Source organism: Pseudoliparis swirei, chromosome 21 (genome assembly GCF_029220125.1).
Source record: "Pseudoliparis swirei isolate HS2019 ecotype Mariana Trench chromosome 21, NWPU_hadal_v1, whole genome shotgun sequence".
Taxonomy (NCBI): domain Eukaryota; kingdom Metazoa; phylum Chordata; class Actinopteri; order Perciformes; family Liparidae; genus Pseudoliparis; species Pseudoliparis swirei.
In genome coordinates, this window is record NC_079408.1 from 11,398,112 (window position 1) to 11,420,947 (window position 22,836).

General features: G+C 43.1%; 2 long non-coding RNA genes across 2 annotated transcripts; both read left to right on the forward strand.

The window, feature by feature from the left end:
* The first annotated feature begins 3,002 nt into the window (after positions 1–3,002).
* Positions 3,003–4,750, forward strand: LOC130211919 (uncharacterized). Its single transcript, XR_008835200.1, has 4 exons — positions 3,003–3,181; positions 3,440–3,501; positions 3,597–3,745; positions 3,837–4,750. It is a non-coding gene; the product is annotated as an uncharacterized LOC130211919 (long non-coding RNA).
* Positions 4,751–11,834: 7,084 nt separating this feature from the next.
* LOC130211914 (uncharacterized) lies at positions 11,835–14,280 on the forward strand. Its single transcript, XR_008835199.1, has 6 exons — positions 11,835–11,900; positions 12,020–12,198; positions 12,493–12,710; positions 12,974–13,035; positions 13,131–13,279; positions 13,371–14,280. It is a non-coding gene; the product is annotated as an uncharacterized LOC130211914 (long non-coding RNA).
* The last annotated feature ends 8,556 nt before the right edge of the window (positions 14,281–22,836 follow it).

Genomic DNA, 22,836 nt, shown 5'->3' on the forward strand with positions numbered 1-22,836 from the left:
CTACAACAACTGCAGCGCCCACAACAACTGCAGCACCCACAACAACTGCAGCACCCACAACAACTGCAGCACCCACAACAACTGCTGCACCCACAACAACTGCAGCACCCACAACAACTGCCACACCCACAACAACTGCAGCACCCACAACAACTGCAGCACCCACAACAACTGCGGCACCACAACTGCTGCGCCCACAACAACTGCAGCACCTACAACAACTGCGGCATCCACAACAACTGCTTCACCCACAACAACTGCAGTGCCCACAACAACTGCGGCACCCACAACAACTGCTTCACCCACAACTACTGCGGCACCACAACAACTGCAGCACCCAACAAACAACTGCAGCACCCACAACAACTGCAGCACCCACAACAACTGCCGCACCCACAACAACTGCAGCACCCACAACAACTGCCACGCCCACAACAACTGCCACGCCCACAACAACTGCAGCACCCACAACAACTGCAGCGCCCACAACAACTGCGGCACCAACAACAACTGCACCCACAACAACTGCAGCACCCACAACAACTGCAGCACCACAACAACCGTGCACCACAACAACTGCAGCACCCACAACAACTGCTGCACCCACAAAAACTGCGGCACCCACAACAACTGCAGCACCCACAACAACTGCAGCGCCCACAACAACTGCAGCATTCACAACAACTGCGGCACCCACAACAACTGCCCCACAACAACTGCAGCAGCCACAACAACTGCAGCACCCACAACAACTGCACCCACAACAACTGCAGCCCACAACAACTGCGCACCCAACAACTGCAGCGCTCACAACAACTGCAGCACCACAACAACTGCAGCGCCCACAACAACAACTGCGGCACCCACAACAACTGCAGCACCCCCAACAACTGCGCACCAACAACAACTGCAGCACCCACAACAACTGCCACACCCACAACAACTTCAGCAGCCACAACAACTGCAGCGCCCACAACAACTGCAGCACCCACAACAACTGCAGCACCCACAACAACTGCCGCACCCACAACAACTGCAGCACCCACAACAACTGCAGCGCCCACAACAACTGCAGCACCCACAACAACTGCAGCACCCACAACAACTGCAGCACCCACAACAACTGCCACCCACAACAACTGCAGCGCCCACAACAACTGCGCCCACAACAACTGCCGTGCCCACAACAACTGCAGCACCCACAACAACTGCAGCACCTACAACTGCAGCGCCCACAACAACTGCAGCGCCCACAACAACTGCAGCACCCACAACAACTGCAGCGCCCACAACAACTGCAGCACCCACAACAACTGCAGCACCCACAACAACTGCAGCGCCCACAACAACTGCAGCGCCCACAACAACTGCAGCACAACAACCACAACAACAACTGCGCCCACAACAACTGCAGCAACCACAACAAAAGCTGCGCCCACAACAACTGCAGCGCCCACAACAACTGCAGCAACCACAACAACTGCAGCACCCACAACAACTGCAGCACCCACAACAACTTCAGCTCCCACAACAAGTCTGGCACCCACAACAACTGCAGCGCCCACAACAACTGCAGCACCCAACAACTGCAGCACCCACAACAACTGCACCCACAACAACTGCAGCGCCCACAACAACTGCAGCGCCCACAACAACTGTGGTACCCACAACAACTGCAGCTCCCACAACAACTGCAGCGCCACAACAACTGCAGCGCCACAACAACTGCAGCACCCACAACAACTGCTTCACCCACAACAACTGCAGCACCCACAACAACTGCAGCACCCACAACAACTGCAGCACCCACAACAACTCCTTCACCCACAACAACTGCAGCACCCACAACAACTGTGGCACCCACAACAACTGCAGCTCCCACAACAACTGCAGCACCCACAACAACTGCAACAACTGCTTCACCCACAACAACTGCAGCGCCCACAACAACTGCGGCACCCACAACAACTGCTTCACCCACAACAACTGCAGCGCCCACAACAACTGCAGCACCCACAACAACTGCAGCGCCCACAACAACTGCTTCAGCCACAACAACTGCAGCACCCACAACAACTGCAGCCCACAACAACTGCAGCGCCCACAACAACTGCAGCACCCACAACAACTGCAGCACCCACAACAACTGCAGCACCCACAACAACTGCACCCACAACAACTGCAGCACCCACAACAACTGCAGCGCCCACAACAACTGCAGCACCCACAACAACTGCAGCGCCCACAACAACAACTGCAGCACCCACAACAACTGCAGCACCCACAACAACTGCAGCGCCCACAACAACTGCAGCGCCCACAACAACTGCAGCGCTCACAACAACTGCAGCACCCACAACAACTGCGGCACCTACAACAACTGCAGCGCCCACAACAACTGCAGCGCCCACAACAACTGCACCCACAACAACTGCTTCACCTACAACAACTGCAGCGCTCACAACAACTGCAGCGCCCACAACAACTGCAGCGCCCACAACAACTGCAGTGCCTACAACAACTACAGCGCCCACGACAACTGCACCGCCCACAACAACTGCGGCACCTACAACAACTGCAGCGCCCACAACAACTGCGGCACCTACAACAACTGCAGCACCCACAACAACTGCAGCACCTACAACAACTGCGGCGCTCACAACAACTGCAGCACAACAACTGCGCCCCAACAACTGCACCACAACAACTGCAGCACCCACAACAACTGCCGCGCCCACAACAACTGCAGCACCTACAACATCTGCAGCGCCGACAACAACTGCCATGCCCACAACAACTGCAGCGCCCACAACAACTGCCATGCCCACAACAACTGCAGCACCCACAACAACTGCAGTGCCCACAACAACTGCGGCACCCACAACAACTGCAGCCCACAACAACTGCCATGCACCCACAACAACTGCCGCACCCAAACCTGCCACAACAACAACCACAACAACTTGCCAGTGTTGCAACTACAGCTGCCAGTGTTGCAACTACAGCTGCCAGTGCTGCAACTACAGCTGCCAGTGTTCCAACTACAACTCCCACTACAATTGCTGTAACAGTCATAACAAGGCTATTGACTTTCAGATCTCAAGGAGAGATATTTACAAGTGACTTGATGGATCCATCATCTGCAGCATTTAAAAGCCGAGCGACATTGATAGAGACAACAGTAAGTAATTGATGATAGATTGTTTCCCGTTTCAAAGTTGACAGCAAAAAAGTGCCATTTTATTCCTGGTGTTGAGTTTTAAATAAAAACATATTTAATTTACAATCAATAGGACACAGATAAATTATCTGTTAGTCATTGAAAACATTGGAATAGTGTTACTACCGGCATTTGTAGGTGAATTAAAGAGAAATGAATAAAGAAACACAAGCAAATGAAATAAATGTCGTAACAATTGATTTGTTTGTATTTCTGCAGCTTCGACCTTTATGCAGAACTGCTTTTCCTACATTTATCAACATCTATGTGATTTCATTCAGGTGATTTGTTCATATTATGATGACAAAATCTAAACAGCACCAATTATTAACTAATGCAAATTAAACTATATAACATTTCTTCATTCCTTTTGCAGAGAGGGATCAATCATCCAAAACTTGGGACTTACATTCCCATCAACGTCTGCTCCTAATGGTACCCAGATTCAAACAGTTTTGGTCACAGCAGCTTCAACAATCACAGACTTCAACATTGACACCACGTCCATTTCTGTGGATGGCACACGTAAGCAATATTAAATACTACCTTTTTTAATATTTCAATTTGTTTGTTCATTTTTAAGCAATGTCTTGTTTTCTTTTCTCAACCTTTACAGAGGTTTCAAGTGGAGTAAGCCACAAGATCAGTCTCACCACCACATCCTTCCTTGTGCTGATGTCATGGATCCTCTCAAGCCAACAATAGCATCATTGCTGAATACCATTTCATTTGCCATTATTGCATGACTGCCATCACTGGCATGAAAAATGACTTCTTGATTCTTGTCGAAGAAGCCTTCTACAGCTTCAGATAAACTATCACTTTTTATTTTTTTATTAATTCACATATGTATGACACTGGATTAGGTTGATGTTAATCTGAACATGTTTCTGGGTGGGAATGTCCAGGATCCTTCACCGAGCAGAATGACACAACAAGACTCATAAGCCACACAAAATAACATTGAGCCTTGAGATGTCCATTTAAAAAAAAGTGTTCTAGCAATATTTAACCTAATGACAGTGACTAATCTTTTCTTATTTGTCACATCAAAATGTAAAGAAGAACAAGAGAACAAGTGAAATCAGTTAAATTATGCTCAACTTCACCAGAAGGCAGTTGTAGCCCTCGATTTCACACTTTTGTGAAGTTATAGTCTTCTTGGTTTCCTTCTGTCGTCCTAAAATGTATGTAAAATGTTAGGTTTGACTTCTTTCCATATAATTTTGTAACATTGCATAGAAATATCAGAGAGCATATTGTAAAGGGAACATGTGTCTAAAGTTAATTAAAGGAACAACACTGCAGCTCATCATGAGTCGTGTAACCAACCATGAACCAAAGAGGCCTAGAGTTATATTATCAATCATTATATACATGGTCAAAACATTGCACTGTTAATTTGATTTATTTATTGAACGTGTATTTATATATTCATGTATAGCTGATTTCTGTCAGATTTCTGAATGTTTGTACAATATTTGTCAGAAACTTCATAATGATCAGAATAAAAAGTCTTCCAAGAATTTTCATCATCTCTCATCTGATTTTCTGCAAATTTGGTGGGAAGTGTATCAAGAAATGATTCATGTCTTACAATGAGCCTCCAATTTTGGTCTCTCAGTGAATCAGGTTAGTTAAGAAAGAGAACTGGGAGACGTGCAAAGTTGACTTGCCTCTGAGATTCTTCGATGTATTCAAACACCATCAGACACGTTGTTATTAAATCAGAACCAGAAGCACACATGTTTTCATTTTTAAATAGGAAGCATTTTAATAAATAATATATTTTTATTTATCATACATCTTTTTAGAATTTGCGATTCACTCATTATTTCTAAAGGTCTATTTTTAAAATTGACAAATATGCCATTACTGTTTTATTAGAGACAAGCATAAACACAATTTATAGGAACAACAATTGTTGCAGTTATCTCCGTTAGAAAATAAATAAAAGTGAAGATGACTTTCAAAAAATTAACAGAAGAATGAAATTGTGAATTTTTAAACCAAAGCTTGTCTGGTAGTTTGTAGTCCTAGCAGGACACACAAGTGCAATATCAACTATGAAGGGTCCTCTGTTTATCTGCTGCAGTATTACACCGAAGGCAGAAAATACAAACAAGTATTAATGGACATGTAAATTGTAGTGAGTTGTTAATGCTCAGATGCTGGCTCTAGACGCTAAATAATGCTGGATGCAGTAAGGCCTGAGGACTGATCAGGAATGTGGACAGGGGTAAGGTTGGCCGAAACCTAACATGGAGAAAGAGAAATAACCACAGAACGCGGTCTTGTCCAATCGATGGACTGGAAGAGGATGAAGATGGACTTGACTTTAAGCTTACAAGGCTGGAAAATGAGGGAAATCAGGAGATCTCTTTGTGCCGACTGCCAGGCAGGTAACCGATCTACGCCGGTCTGCCCGGGGCAGGGCACTGGATCGCTGTCCCAAGGGAGATATTTTGTGTAGTTATTGGTGTGATTCAATTTGTAATTGTGTTTGCTGTGTTGTGTTGTCTTATATAAATCATTTATATTGTAACTGGAACCATTAATTCAGCTCAATTTTGTTGACGGACCTCATGGCAGAAGAAACTCACCTTGGAGAAAGCCGTTCATACTCCAACAAGTGCTGAAGCTTCACTCTATCTGAGCAGTTCACTCCCAAATATAAAGAACCAGGCAACCACAGAGGACATGCTGCGCACCTGTAAGCTCAGTCACAACACTCTTATTAAAACTTCAGAAAACTTTAATACAGTAGCAATATACACAAAGGTGCATACAATAAATGTGTCCTCTGCTTTTCATCCATACTAAGCATTTAGGAACAGTGAGCTGAATGATGTCAATTGCAATAAGTTGTACAAACTAAATTCAACTTATTCTCTCCATAGTCCATTAATTATGACCAATATGTGATGTTGAATGATACATTTCCCCATCAGGGCTGGTTCCTCTGTCTTACATAAGGTGAGTAAATGAATACCGTCGTGACTGAAGCTCACAGACCCATACCTTTCTATGTCTGTGTGCATGTCTGCATAGATTTGTGGAGGAGCCAGTTTCTGCTGCCTCTGGTGTCCTTGGGTCTGGTGGTGCTGGCAGGCCTGACTGGGTTCTGTGCCTGCCTCTGCAGAAGCCTCACCCCAACACTCGGCATTGGAATACTTCACCTGTTGGCTAGTAAGACCTGTTCAGCTGCACCGAACCACTTACCAGTAGCTGGCAGTTTTCTTCGGATGAATCACCTGAATGCTTAATTAACAGGAGTATCGGCACTAATCATCATTAATTATCATTCATTATTGGCTACAAAGAAGCATTACAAAATCAACACAACATAATTGGTCTAGTTTCATTCTAAATATTACATTATGCCACCACAAGGAATTGTGGGGCGGCATTATCTCCTTTCCTTTCATAAAGGAAGGTCCAGTGTTCCTTATTATCACTCCCTCCAGGAAATACATGACACCTTAGTTCAGTGGTCGCCAACCCGTCGATCGCGATCGACCGGTCGATCTCGGAGACGTTCCCTGTCGATCTCCAAAATAAAATGAAAATAAATTCAGAAACACATTGTTCCTTGTTTTCGAACATTTTCTGAAGTGTCTTCTGAAATGTTTTCTTTCTGACTGGAAGATTGACGTCAGAAAACATCTCCGCCTGATTCATGAACGCCTGAAAACGGGTTCGCTTACACAGCCGTGTTGTCAGCTGTGCTCCTGAAAGAGGGGAACGTACCACTACAGGTGGGACGCAGGGGGAAATGCAGAAAGACCTTGATTGATAACTTCACATATTACACAAGCTCAAAGTACACCGACATCAAACTAAGTCATCAATAAATAAATGTTGAAATGCCTGTACCTTCGTGTACATGTTTACGTTACGGCATTAACAGGTTACGCCTGCGCATGCGCGACAGCCGAGATTCTTGGCGACTTGCCAGGTCTTACCTCGGTGAGTTGGGCTTTTCTGCTGTTGTCCTTCAAAACAAAAGCTCAACATTGAGCTTTTTTTTCTTGTCTGATAGAGCAATCTGGTTTACTTGAAAGTGATTGCAATTGCATTTATTCTATTATTTGAAAAGGGACAGATGCAGGAGTCACAAATGGTGATTCTCATATTTATTATTATGATAATTATTTAAATCTGAGGATGTCTGTTGAGTTGATGTGAATGTAATCACCAACGGTCTGAGTTCAGAATCAATCCCAGATGAGAAAACTTCCATGAATACCAAATTTGCCCCGAAAAACTCGTCAGTGGAGTTGAGAAAATCACCAAATCAAAGACCAGGAGCTGGATTACTGACACAGCTGACAGACGGCCTCAGACTGGCTGTCTGTGATTATGAACTAACTACAAGCTCACAGACAGAGTTCAGTCACAGCATCACACTGACTTGAGTCACATGGCTTGATGGCATTGTGATGAAAGCTAAATTTACATGAGTTGCACTGACTGATCATGTTGTCAGTGTTGTGCTGTAACTGGATTGGATTAAATTTATTGTCATTGCTAGAGTACAGGTACAGAGGCAACGAAATGTAAATTAATACAACATTTATATTGGTAGTTCATCCAGCTGCTCATTGCAAATGTGTTTTTTCTTGTTCATATTGTGTGCGGTTAACACATATCTTACTTGTTATATTACACTTAAATTCTGTGTTCCTGGTCCCATCAATTTGAACGCTGGACCCAAATGACAATTAGGCCAAATAAAAAGTTGTAAGTCCAGTCTGGACCGTCGTTTTCTCTCAACGCCTCAATAGGTAGATCTTGCCGGTCATGAAGGCGGAGGTCAGGGATCTTGGGCTCAAAAAGGTTGGTGACCACTGCCTTAGTTCTTCGGTTACTGATGGATTTATTTGTCTCACGTGCACCTCAGTCAACTACACGGTCATCAAGCCACCGTTGAACTGTATAAATGCATTTCAACATACGTTGGCTTTCACATTACACCAAAAAAATGTTTGCGGAGTACAAAACTTCTACCGCTGCACGTGTCTTTAGGAGATAGTGGCAACTAAATCTTTCCCAGCAAAACATAGGATATACAAATAGTTCCTATCAAGTATAAATTAGGGCTGTGAAACGATTAAAAATTTTAATCAAATTAATCACAGGTTTCTGTGGATTAAACAACTGCGGCACCCACAACAACTGCAGCACCCACAACAACTGCGGCACCCACAACAACTGCAGCACCCACAACAACTGTGGCACCGACAACAACTCCAGTGCCAACAACAACTCCAGTTCCTACAATAACTCCCTGGCCGACAACAACTCCGGTGCTGACAATAGCTGTTGTAGCTCCCCCAACAGTTGTGATCCTTGCAACAGAGTTGGCTGAAACATTTGTCGAAGAATTCAATGATAGAAGCAGCCCACAATTCATGGAGCTTGAGTCAAGAGTCGTAGCTGTGGTTAGTACTTACTCTCATTAGGGTCCTCGTCGACTTCGTCGTAGAGGAACCTATTGTTTTTCAAAGGATTATTATTATTCTCGGTCCGCAAGAAACGTCGACTGTCCGCACCCCGTACGCCCCAGCAGACTTAAATTCCACATGCAGAAGCAGACTGGTGAAAATTTTCATATTATTGAGTTTTCGTATTAGTACATAAAGAAATGGCTCTATAGCGCCCCCTACAAACTTTCTTTAGTAGTTTTCTTCCCCCGATGACCGATTGACTTGAGATTTGGTCCAGAGGTCAGAATTGACCAGCTCTACAAAAAAGCCTCTCAGACCCCTAAGCTCCGCCTACTTAGATTTTCCGCCATTTTGAATTTCTTTAAAAACTGTTTTTTTCCAACTTCTCCTAAACGCTTCGTCCGAATCATACACAACTTGTTGTGATTCATTATTGATTCAATGCCATCATAAATCTTCGAAAGATAGTTAATATGTCATTGCGTTCAGAAGATATGGACCAATGAACATCCAAGGGGTGTGGCCTTATTTGTAAAGACACCTAACTTCCAAATCACTTGGACTATCCTCACCAAATTGGTAGCCTATGTCCACAAGGACACCTTTAACCTACCTTACATTTTTCATAACGTTTGAACATTAGGGGGCGCTATTATCAATCCCTCAAAATATGCCTTTTTGCCCTTTTTTCATGTTTTTAGGGGTTGTAAAACAGTTAACTCCTCCTAGAGCTTACACCCGATTCAATCCAAATTTCGCCACTATGGTCTTGAGACCATTGTCTTGAAAAATCTTTGAAAGATTTCAAAAATATTAAACTATGCGTTTGCCGGACCGGCAAAGAAACGCCATTCGCCATGAAAATTGACGTAGTTGTAACTCAGCCATACATAATGGAATCTGCTCCATATTTCTCATACATCATGACATAATGACCCTGAAGACATTCATATGCTAATTTTTCCATATGCTAATTTTTTTTTCTGGAAAGAAAAATTGACGTTGTTGTAACTCAGCCATACATAATGGAATCTGCTCCATATTTCTCATACATCATGACATAATGACCCTGAAGACATCCATATGCTAATTTTTCCATATGCTAATTTTTTTCTGGAAAGAAACGCCATTCGCCATGAAAATTGACGTTGTTGTAACTCAGCCATACATAATGGAATCTGCTCCATATTTCTCATACATCATGACATAATGACCCTGAAGACATCCATATGCTAATTTTTCCATATGCTAATTTTTTTCTGGAAAAAACGCCATTCGCCATGAAAATTGACGTTGTTGTAACTCAGCCATACATAATGGAATCTGCTCCATATTTCTCATACATCATGACATAGTGACCCTGAAGACATCCATATGCTAATTGTTTTCTGGACTTAGCGCCAACTAGTGGCACTAGGAAGTTACATGTTTTTACTTTTATACACTGCTCCTCAGATTATTCAGATCGCTCTCAAAATATACCAGAATAGACCTAAGACCTCGATGATGCTTCCTGTGGAGCTCAGCGACACGTTGAATCACATTCACATTTAATTTACATGACAAGGTCTAGACTTCACATGGATACACATGATGCATGTATATGTTCACATTGTCACAGCGTCCCCTGCTGCTAACCCTGGACTCGCTCAAATCTGCTCCAAACTTCTCATGCTTCGTAGAATTCAAGGCCTGAGGATATCAAGCCTTCTTTCACTCCGGGTCAAAGCGCCACCGACTAGCAAAGTAAAATCAGTGTCGCGATTTAACGGTCAAACGCCGAACGCCTGCGTGCGCTCTCGGCCGAGGGGGCCGGCGTCCGGCCAGCACCCCCGACGTGCGAAGCAGGAAGAGGACCCGTTCATCGCTGCTTGCAGCTTTAATTATTTTTATGTTTGTTGCTTTCGCAGTTTTTTACTTAATTTGAAGATTACCTTATTTGAACTTTGTTCCTTTTTTCTATTTTCTTCATTCCTACAGTATTTTATCATCTTCAGACAAGAATATGGCAACATTTTCAGCCACATTTTTGTGATTGAGTTCAGGTAACATTTACTATTTTGAGAGTTCAAAATGTTTAAATGTTATGACAAACATATTACACATACATTCATACGTTTAAAAAAAAAATGAAGTTTGATACATTTATTTTCTTTCATGATGCAGTCCAGCTTCCACCACAACCCGAGCGAGTGTGACTGCTGCAAAGGTCGGGGTTGTGTTTGCTACAACTAATTCGACTCAAGAAATCCCACAGGCTGCAAAAGTTTCACAAACCTTAGTAACCGCTGTGTCAAACCCGAACAATACCTTCAACGTCACTGTTAATGCCGCTTCCATCACTGTAGTTGGTAAGTAAATATTAAGCCTGCATTTCACTCCAACAGTTGTTCATGGAAAGAAGTATATCCCATGTAATTTGTAATTTATCTATCAGAGTCTGTGAGTTTGTGTGTGTCCTTTCCTGATCTTTTTTTTCAAATTGCTGGTTTGACATTAAGCATTCAAAACCATAACTACCATGAAGTCCACTGTGACATTAACTGGTACTTAGCAAAGATATACTCATGGTCTGTTGGTTCAAGAGAAGGCCCACTGGCTATCATTATTCATTTATTTCCTTTCTTTTATTTTTTTACTAAAGGAACAACTACATCGCCCATTACTGCTGCAACAACAGTTGCCCCCACAACAACTCAAGTGCCTACAACAACTGCAGCAACCACAACAACTGCAGCGCCCACAACAACTGCAGCACCCACAACAACTGCAGCACCCACAACAACTGCAGCGCCCATAACAACTGCGGCACCCACAACAACTGCAGCACCCACAACAACTGTGGCACCGACAACAACTCCAGTGCCAACAACAACTCCAGTTCCTACAATAACTCCCTTGCCGACAACAACTCCGGTGCTGACAACAGCTGTTGTAGCTCCCCCAACAGTTGTGATCCTTGCAACAGAGTTGGCTGAAACATTTGTCGAAGAATTCAATGATAAAACCAGCCCACAATTCATGGAACTTGAGTCAAGAGTCGTAGCTGTGGTTAGTACTTACTCTCATTATTTTTATGTTTGTTGCTTTCGCAGTTTTTTACTTAATTTGAAGATTACCTTATTTGAACTTTGTTCCTTTTTTCTATTTTCTTCATTCCTACAGTATTTTATCATCTTCAGACAAGAATATGGCAACATTTTCAGCCACATTTTTGTGTTTGAGTTCAGGTAACATTTACTATTTTGAGAGTTCAAAATGTTTAAATGTTATGACAAACATATTACACATACATTCATACGTTTAAAAAAAATGAAGTTTGATACATTTATTTTCTTTCATGATGCAGTCCAGCTTCCACCACAACCCGAGCGAGTCTGACTAATGCAAAGGTCGGGGTTGTGTTTGCTACAACTAATTCGACTCAAGAAATCCCACAGGCTGCAAATGTTTCACAAACCTTAGTAACCGCTGTGTCAAACCCGAACAATACCTTCAACGTCACTGTTAATGCCGTCACTGTAGTTGGTAAGTAAATATTAAGCCTGCATTTCACTCCAACAGTTGTTCATGGAAAGAAGTATATCCCATGTAATTTGTAATGCATCTATCAGAGTCTGTGAGTTGTTGTGTGTCCTTTGCTGATCTTTTGTTTACATATTGCTGGTTTGACATTAAGCATTCAAAACCATAACTACCATGAAGTCCACTGTGACATTAACTGGTACTTAGCAAAGATATACTCATGGTCTGTTGGTTCAAGAGAAGGCCCACTGGCTACCATTATTCATTTATTTCCTTTCTTTTATTTTTTTACTAAAGGAACAACTACATTAAATTCGACAACTACATCGCCCATTACTGCTGCAACAACAGTTGCCAAAGTTCCAACTACAGTTGCCAAAGTTCCAACTACAACTGCTGTAACAGTCATAACAAGGCTATTGACATTCAGATCTCAAGGAGAGATATTTACAAGTGACTTGATGGATCCATCATCTGCAGCATTTAAAAGACGAGCGACATTGATGGAGACAACAGTAAGTAATTGATGAAAGATTGTTTCCCGTTTCAAAATTTACAGCAAAAAAGTGCCATTTTATTCCTGGTGTTGAGTTTCAAATAAAAAAATATTTAATTTACAATCAATAGGACACAGATAGATTATCTGTTTGTCATTGAAAACATTGGAATAGTGTTACTACCGGCATTTGTAGGTGAATTAAAAAGACAATGCACGAATAAAGAAACACAAGCAAATGAAATAAATGTCGTAACAATTGATTTGTTTGTATTTCTGCAGCTGCGACCTCTATTCAAAATAGCTTTTCCTACATTCATCAACATCTATGTGATTTCATTCAGGTGATTTGTTCATATTATGATGAAAAAATCTTAACAGCACCAATTATTAAATAATGCAAATTAAACAATATAACATTTCTTAATTCCTTTTGCAGTAATGGATCAATCATCCAAAACTTGGGACTTACATTCTCATCAACGTCTGCTCCTAATGGTTCCCAGATTCAAACAATTTTGGTCATAGTAGCTCCAACAATCACAGACTTCAACATTGACACCACGTCCATTTCTGTGGATGGCACACGTAAGCAATATTAAATACTACCTTTTAAAATATTACAATTTGTTTGTTCATTTTTAAGCAATGTCTTGTTTTCTTTTCTCAACCTTTACAGAGGTTTCAAGTGGAGTAAGCCACAAGATCAGTCTCACCACCGCATCCTTCCTTGTGCTGATGTCATGGATCCTCTCAAGCCAACAATAGCATCATTGCTGAATACAATTTCATTTGCCATTATTACATGACTGCCATCACTGGCATGAAAAATGACTTCTTGATTCTTGTCGAAGAAGCCTTCTACAGCTTCAGATAAACTATCACTTTTTATTTTTTTATTAATTCACATATGTATGACACTGGATTAGGTTGATCTTAATCTGAACATGTTTCTGGATGGGAATGTCCAGGCTCCTTCACCGAGCAGAATGACACAACAAGACTCATATGGCACACAAAATACCATTGAGCCTTGAGATGCCCATTTAAAAAAAAGTGTTCGAGCAATATTTAACCTCATGACAGTGACTAATCTTTTCTTATTTGTCACATCAAAACGTAAAGAAGAACAAGAGGACAAGTGAAATCAGTTAAATTATGCTCAACTTCACCAGAAGGCAGTTGTAGCCCTCGATTTCACACTTTTGTGAAGTTATAGTCTTCTTGGTTTCCTTCTGTCGTCCTAAAATGTATGTAAAATGTTAGGTTTGACTTCTTTCCATATAATTTTGTAACATTGCATAGAAATATCAGAGAGCATATTGTAAAGGGAACATGTGTCTAAAGTTAATTAAAGGAACAGCACTGCAGCTCATCATGAGTCGTATAACCAACCATGAACCAAATAGGCCTAGAGTTATATTATCATTATATACATGGTCAAAACATTGCACTGTTAATTTGATTTATTTATTCAACGTGTATTTATATATTCATGTATAGCTGATTTCTGTGAGTTTTCTAAATGTTTGTACAATATTTGTCAGAAGCTTCATAATGATCAGAATAAAAAGTCTTCCAAGAATTTTCATCATCTCTCGTCTGATTTTCTGCATATTTGGTGGGAAGTGTATCAAGAAATGATTCATGTCTTACAATGAGCCTCCAATTTTGGTCTCTCAGTGAATCAGGTTAGTTAAGAAAGAGAACTGGGAGACGTGCAAAGTTGACTTGCCTCTGAGATTCTTCTATCTATTCAAACACCACCAGACACATTTTTTCATTTTCAAATTGGCTCCTGCAAATAGGAAGCACTTTAATAGATAATACATTTTTATTTATCATACATCTTCTTAAAATGTGCGATTCACTCATTATTTCTAAAGGTGTCCTTTTAAAATTGACAAATATGCCATAACTGTTTTACAATACATTACATGTCATTTAGCAGACGCTTTTATCCAAAGCGACTTACAATAAGTGCATTCAACCTAGAGTACAAACTAAGAACAACAAGAATACAGAAAGAAACATTTCCTCAACATAGTCGAACTACAAAAGTACCATAATAAGAGCTATTTAAGTGCCACTGAAGTGCTAATCTGTGTTTTAATCCAGATATAGTCGGAAAAGATGTGTTTTTAGTTTCCGGCGGACGATGTAGAGACTTTCTGCTGTCCTGATGTCAGCGGGGAGCTCGTTCCACCACTGAGGAGCCAGGACAGCAACAAGGTTTGGATTTCGAGTGATTAGCTCGAAGTGCAGGAGTCACAAGTCGATTGGCTGTTTCCGAGCGGAGCAAACGTGCCGGGGTGTACGGTGTGACCATATCCCGGATGTAGACGGGGCCCGATCCGTTCAGAGCACGGTACGCCAGAACCAATGTTTTGAAGCGGATGCGAGCAGCCACCGGTAACCAGTGAAGAGAGCGGAGGAGCGGAGTGGTGTGGGTGAATTTCGGGAGGCTGAAGACCAGTCGAGCTGCTGCATTCTGGATGAGCTGCAGAGGTCGGATGGCTTTAGCAGGTAGACCAGCCAGGAGGGAGTTGCAGTAGTCAAGGCGTGAAATGACCAGAGCCTGGACCAGAACCTGTGCCGCCTTCTGGGTAAGAAAAGGACGTATTCTCCTGATGTTGTGCAGCATGTACCTACAGGAACGCACTGTCGCAGTGATGTTGGCCGTCAGGGAGATTTGACCGTCGAGTGTCACCCCGAGGTTCCTGGCAGTCAGGTGTCGAAGGTTGGGAAAAGATGACCAGGACGGCATAGTAAAATTCAAAACTAAGTGGATTTAATTAAGTGTGGTAGAACAAAAGTCCAAAGACACAAAACATTTAACGTGCAGCACGGGCCTGGATGAAGTCAGCTCAAAGCATCGTTCAGTAACAGACTGCAGTTTTCCAGGAGAACATGACTCTTTATATCTTTAAGAGCGTGATTAGATAATATAGATGGAGACGTCACTCGGTTTAATCTTTGTCCGTCTCATCGTTGGAGCTCAGGGTGGTCCCACCCTCTTGGCTCACGACAGCAGCACTGGTTGGTTAAAACAGATGGAGGTGTTCCTGGTTTAGACTTTGAACACCTTCTGATGGAGCTCAGGGTGGTCCCACCCTCTTGGCTCACGATCTTCTCGCCATCATCATAATCAGTGTGTGTGTATGTTGTTCTCCATCTAAAGCAGGAGCTGTGCAGTTTCTTTAATATCATAGAAACCAAAAGGCATTGAAACTATCTGTTGCTGTCATAAACCAGTTCTTTGACGGTGACAGGTACGGCTCTTATTTAAATCTCAATTCTACGACTGAGCGGTCAGGGTGAGGTCAGAGCCTGTGTGGATGTGTCATCTTCTGGCCGAGGTCCAGAAGTGTTTGTACCTACAGTATCTGTGCTTCTTATCCAGCAGTCTCAGTATGTTCCAAAACATGTGGGTGAGCATGAGTATGAGCTGTTCTCTCTGGTCAGAGCCCGAAAACGGAATCGAGCCATAGAAGGACACACGGTTTGGTGCTTCGGGGCCTTAATGCAAAGCGAGGGACATGGGGTACTATGCATGCATTTTTATATTCTGAACACAGGGTAGGGGCCAACACAGAGCTGTTGAAGGTGGTAGTCAGGTCATGGGTGGGGGAGCCTTTACCTGGAAGGAATAGTAGCTCGGTCTTGTCAGGGTTGATTTTCAGGTGGTGTGCAGACATCCACTGAGAGATGTCGCTCAGACAGGAAGAGATTCCCACCGCCACCTGTGTTTCGGACGGTGGAAAAGAGAATATCAGTTGGGTATCATCGGCATAGCTATGGAAGGAGAAGCCATGCGAACGAATGACAGAGCCGAGAGAATTAGTGTACAGAGAGAAGAGGAGGGGACCCAGGACGGAGCCTTGAGGAACCACAGTAGTGAGAGGACAAGGATCAGACACAGATCTTCTCCAAGTTACCCGGTAAGTGCGGGCGTTGAGGTATGAAGAGAAAAGAGCGTTGGAATACTTCACCTGCTGGCTGGTAAGACCTTGTGGCAGCGGGGGGTGTTTAGGCTCGGCTGCAGAGTGGGTGGAGTGGGGGGGTGGTTCAGGGAACGGTGTCTGATTGTCATCAGCTGGACTGATTGGTAATCAGATTGGTAATCAGTCCAGCTGATGACGATCTGTGTTTGTGTATCTGAGTCTGTCTCCAAAAAGGAGCTGGACAGACGGAAGATCAGGAGCGTGGAGAGCAGAGACCCAGTCTGCGGGCCTAAGACAATAAAAGTTATTCTGGAACATCACTCTGGCTGCTCATTCTTTGGTGCTTAGAGGGGAACCTACTGGTGAAGGCTAGAAACCTGTCACAGACCTGTTCAGCTGCACCGAACCAGTTACCAGGAGCTGGCAGTTTGCTTCGGATGAATCACCTGAATGCTTAATTAACAGGATTCTTGTTACTAATCATCATTGATTATCATAAATTATTGGCGACAAAAAAGCATTACAAAATTAACCAAACAGAATTGATATAATATCTAAATAATACATTCTGCCACCGCAGGGAACTGTGGGGCGGCATTATCTCTTTTACTTTCATAAAGGAAGGTCCAGTGTTCCCTATAATAAAGGAACTAAATAAGGAAGACTTGAAGCTCCTTTCTTTTGCATTCAGAGAATTCGAACAGCACTCATTTCATGGTGGCCACTTAGATAGTTCCGGGTCATTTCACTCAGTAAGGAACCTTCCTAACCAAAAAGGACTATTCGACCACAGCCAACATGTAATAAGGCATTGTTAGTGAACGTGACAACGATGAGCGACATCAGGAAGACTTTTTCACAGATCAGTCAGAGCTCAGGAAGGCCTTTAAATGTTGTTTGCTCCTCTCGAAGTCTTTTCCGTTCTATAAAGAACCAAATTCTCAATTTTAAATCCATCAGGCATTATTTACTATGTAGTCATGTTACAGAAATGTCATGACCACATTGTGACTACAGTGTCATGTGACCACAGTGTCATGTGACCACAGTGTCATGTGACCAGTGTCATAACGGATCACAAAAATTGTCAATTAGAAATTCATCATCTATTATTTACTATGGAGCCATGTTTCAGAGATGTCATTATATTGGGTTCATAACAAATAACAACAATGTTTTTTTGAAGTCTTAGTTTCACACTGGTGGACCGTCCATCTCCATTCACGCAGGAGGAATGCAAATAATGCAGTCATAAGAAGGTAGGGAGTGCCATTATACGGAGTATATCTGTATCCTGTCATTTGTTCGTTGCGATGTTCTTTCTAAAAAAATATATCATGATTCATGTCATCAGCCTTCAATCCATTTCAATGTAAAGGCATTTATTAATGTGTCACATAAGGTGAAAGGTTTGCAATATGTCAGATGTGATGTGGACTGAATCAAAAGATAAGGAAATCTTTAGAAACTCTTTTTATTTAAATTAAATACATTATTAGGTCTTTATAGAACTAAGGAAGATGGTCTATAGAGGTAGAGGAGGTAGCTCCCTGTCATCTTTTGAGAAGCAAGATTAAGGTACAATTATAAATAAGATTATTATCTTCTATCATTTATTGGATTTTTGTTCAGGAGACAGTTTAAACCTTTTTTGTAGAGTTTCAGTCCGCACCATCAGACCTTCAGCTACTTACTACCGACAGCTGGAAGCTCACTGACTCATCATGGGCAAGTTTAGCAAAAGATAACAATATTGTTATACTTTTGTTGATCCATCAATCAATTTCATTTCATTCATCCAAGTACACGGGGTATTAAACCAAATGATAATATTAAGAGAAAATCCCGCTGGGAAGTACTGAAAAAGTGTGATATAGTAACAAATAATCTTACGCTGTATTTGGTTTTTCATCATATTTGCATATTTTGGCCAGTATGAACATGAAATTATGACATTAAATTACATTGTGTAGTCTTGAAAAAGTATAAAAGAATCTGACACTTAACATGATGAATTCTTCTCCATTGCTGCGTCACTACTCTATTTATAAAATTATTGTTTTAGTGTCATGCTGGTAGAATTCTTTCAACATTCATATGCACCAGAAACTCACAGGACAAAAGAAGGGAGTGACCTATGTTATGCAGCCAAGGAACTCATAGGTCAAATGCTGCAATTAAAATACATTTTCTTTTCTTTTCTTCACAAGTAAAAAACAAACATAGAAGTTACGTCATTAACCTTTATTCTGTTTCAATATAAATGCCTTCATAGATGTGGGCTGTCACATAAGGTGAAAGGTTTGCACTGTGACAGATGTGACCTGGACTACATTATGAGACACTGAAAGAGTTTTAAACATAGAGAGCAGAAAGAGAAGAGGAATTCATAACTTTTCATCTTATATCTTATCATTTTGGGTAAGTACATACTTAAATATATTGATATTACTGTCAGGACATAGATCCATTCAAACTGAAAGGTGGATTATTGCGAGAGTTAGTTTTTCTCAGCACCTTCAGTCACACCTGGAGCAAAGACTGTACTCACGCTACCTACAGTAGTTAGCTGATTGGCTCATATTGGGCAAGGGTCAATTTAACCCTCTGGAGTCTAGTGTCATTTTCTCGATTTTACGCTTAAATAAGCTTTAATTATTAGTTTACATTGGTTCATCTACCAATACATTGTATATCGTGTATCCAGACCCGGTTTACATTATTAAAATATTCTTATCGCTAAGAATATTTTTTAAATAAAAGTAAACATTGATAAAGAGCATGTTTACGGCGACACCATTTTTTTGTGCCAACGGGTGTCCAGAAACAAAGTTTTACTTGGTGAATAATGTATCTTGGTTCGAAAGTGTGTAACATAGAGCGAATGCCTTGTTCTCAATGCTTTTGTTACAGGATTTAGGAATCTCATAATAAAACCTTTGTTTTTCAATCTGAATGAAGCATAATGTTTACATATTAGTGATAATTTAAACTAACATAACCTTTTTTTGTTATAATTTGTGATATCCTGCACCAACTCTTACCAACTCGTACCATTATCTCAAATGTGGATAAGATCTTTATAAAAAAGGAGAAATTAAAGATGGTACATGAGAAAAGATATTTGGTGAGGTGTGAATTTTACAGACTGGGTTCAGTATTAGCACGAAATTCTAAAAACAAAATTACATTGCGGCTGATATAAGGTCTGGTCCTGGAACTGGGCCTTTTCCCAATAATTGATAGCCACTGCTCCAAGTGAAATCAAGTTAATAATCATTTGTTAAAGTATAAACACAAAGAGTAAGATTAATTATGAAAAAAGTTGATTGCTGCAGATATTGTTTTATCTATTTAAAATGTAATGAATGAAGCACACAATATTGTGTCTCATGAAATGTTTCTGTTTGGTTTTATTTTATAGATCCAGAAAAAATCGAGATGGATGTCGGAAAGATAGTATCGATTATCCTGATTCTGATTGGTAAGTTGTTTAATGTTGAATCAAATGATTTAGTCAGTTCCTCATGAAATACAATTAAAAGTTCTAGTGAACAACAAAGTTAAGTTAAGGTGAAGTCCTTGCCAATATCTCATCAAATGTTTCTTGTTCAAACTCAGTGGCAAATACAACAGTGGAATCAACGGCAACTGTGGCACCCACAACAACTGCAGCACCCACAACAACTGCTTCACCCACAACAACTGCAGCACCCACAACAACTGCAGCACCCACAACAACTGCAGCGCCCACAACAACTGCAGCGCCTACAACAACTGCAGCACCTACAACAACTGCGGCACCTACAACAACTGCAGCACCCACAACAACTGCAGCACCCACAACAACTGCAGCACCCACAACAACTGCAGCACCCACAACAACTGCAGCACTCACAACAACTGCAGCCCACAACAACTGCGCCTCCTTCAACAACTGCAGCCTACAACAACTGCAGCACCTACAACAACTGCGGCACCTACAACAACTGCAGCGCTCACAACAACTGCAGCACCCACAACAACTGCGGCACCCACAACAACTGCAGCACCTACAACAACTGCAGCACCTACAACAACTCCAGTGCCAACAACAACTGCAGCGCCTACAACAACTGCAGCACCCACAACAACTGCAGCACCTACAACAACTGCGGCACCCACAACAACTGCTTCACCCACAACAACTGCAGCGCCCACAACAACTGCAGCACCTACAACAACTGCGGCATCCACAACAACTGCTTCACCCACAACAACTGCAGCGCCCACAACAACTGCGGCACCCACAACAACTGCTTCACCCACAACAACTGCAGCGCCCACAACAACTGCGGCACCCACAACAACTGCTTCACCCACAACAACTGCAGCGCCCACAACAACTGCGGCACCTACAACAACTGCAGCACCCACAACAACTGCAGCGCCCACAACAACTGCAGCGCCACAACAACTGCGGCATCCACAACAACTGATTCACCCACAACAACTGCAGCACCCACAACAACTGCCACACCTACAACAACTGCGGCACCCACAACAACTGATTCACCCACAACAACTGCAGCACCCACAACAACTGCAGCACCCACAACAACTGCAGCACCCACAACAACTGCAGCGCCCACAACAACTGCAGCACCCACAACAACTGCAGCTCACAACAACTGTAGCACCTACAACAACTGCAGCGCCCACAACAACTGCAGCACCCACAACAACTGCGGCACCCACAACAACTGCAGCACCCACAACAACTGCAGCGCTCACAACAACTGCAGCACCCACAACAACTGTGGCACCTACAACAACTGCAGCGCCCACAACAACTGCAGCACCCACAACAACTGCAGCGCCCACAACAACTGCAGCGCCCACAACAACTGCAGCACCTACAACAACTGCGGCACCCACAACAACTGCTTCACCCACAACAACTGCAGCGCCCACAACAACTGCAGCACCTACAACAACTGCGGCACCCACAACAACTGATTCACCCACAACAACTGCACAACTGCAGCACCTACAACAACTGCGGCATCCACAACAACTGCTTCACCCACAACAACTGCAGCGCCCACAACAACTGCGGCACCCACAACAACTGCTTCACCCACAACAACTGCAGCGCCCACAACAACTGCAGCACCCACAACAACTGCAGCACCCACAACAACTGCAGCGCCCACAACAACTGCGGCACCCACAACAACTGCAGCACCCACAACAACTGCCGCGCCAACAACTGCAGCAACTGCAACAACCCACAACAACTGCAGTCCACAACAACTGCAGCACCACAACTGCAGCACCACAACAACTGCGCGCCCACAACAACTGCAGCAACCACAACAACTGCAGCACCACCTACAACAACTGGGCCACAACAACTGCAGCGCCCACAACAACTGCAGCGCCTACAACAACTGCAGCGCCCACAACAACTGCAGCGCCTACAACAACTGCGCCCACAACAACTGCAGCACCCACAACAACTGCCACACCCACAACAACTGCAGCACCCACAACAACTGCAGCACCCACAACAACTGCAGCAGCCACAACAACTGCAGCACCCACAACAACTGCAGCGCCCACAACAACTGCAACACCCACAACAACAACCCACAACAACTGCAGCGCCCACAACAACTGCAGCGCCCACAACAACTGCAGCACCCACAACAACTGCGGCACCCACAACAACTGCAGCAACCACAACAACTGCACCCACAACAACTGCAGCACCTACAACAACTGCACACCACAACAACTGCAACGCCCACAACAACTGCAGCGCCTACAACAACTGCCACACCCACAACAACTGCCGCACCCACAACAACTGCAGCGCCCACAACAACTGCAACGCCCACAACAACTGCAGCACCCACAACAACTGCCGCACCCACAACAACTGCAGCACCCACAACAACTGCAGCACCCACAACAACTGCAGCACCCACAACAACTGCAGCACCACAACAACTGCACCCACAACAACTGCAGCACCCACAACAACTGCTGCACCCACAACAACTGATGCACCCACAACAACTACAGCACCCACAACAACTGCAGTGCCCACAACAACTGCAGCAACCACAACAACTGCAGCAACAACAACTGCACCCACAACAACTGCAGCGCCCACAACAACTGCAACGCCCACAACAACTGCACCCACAACAACTG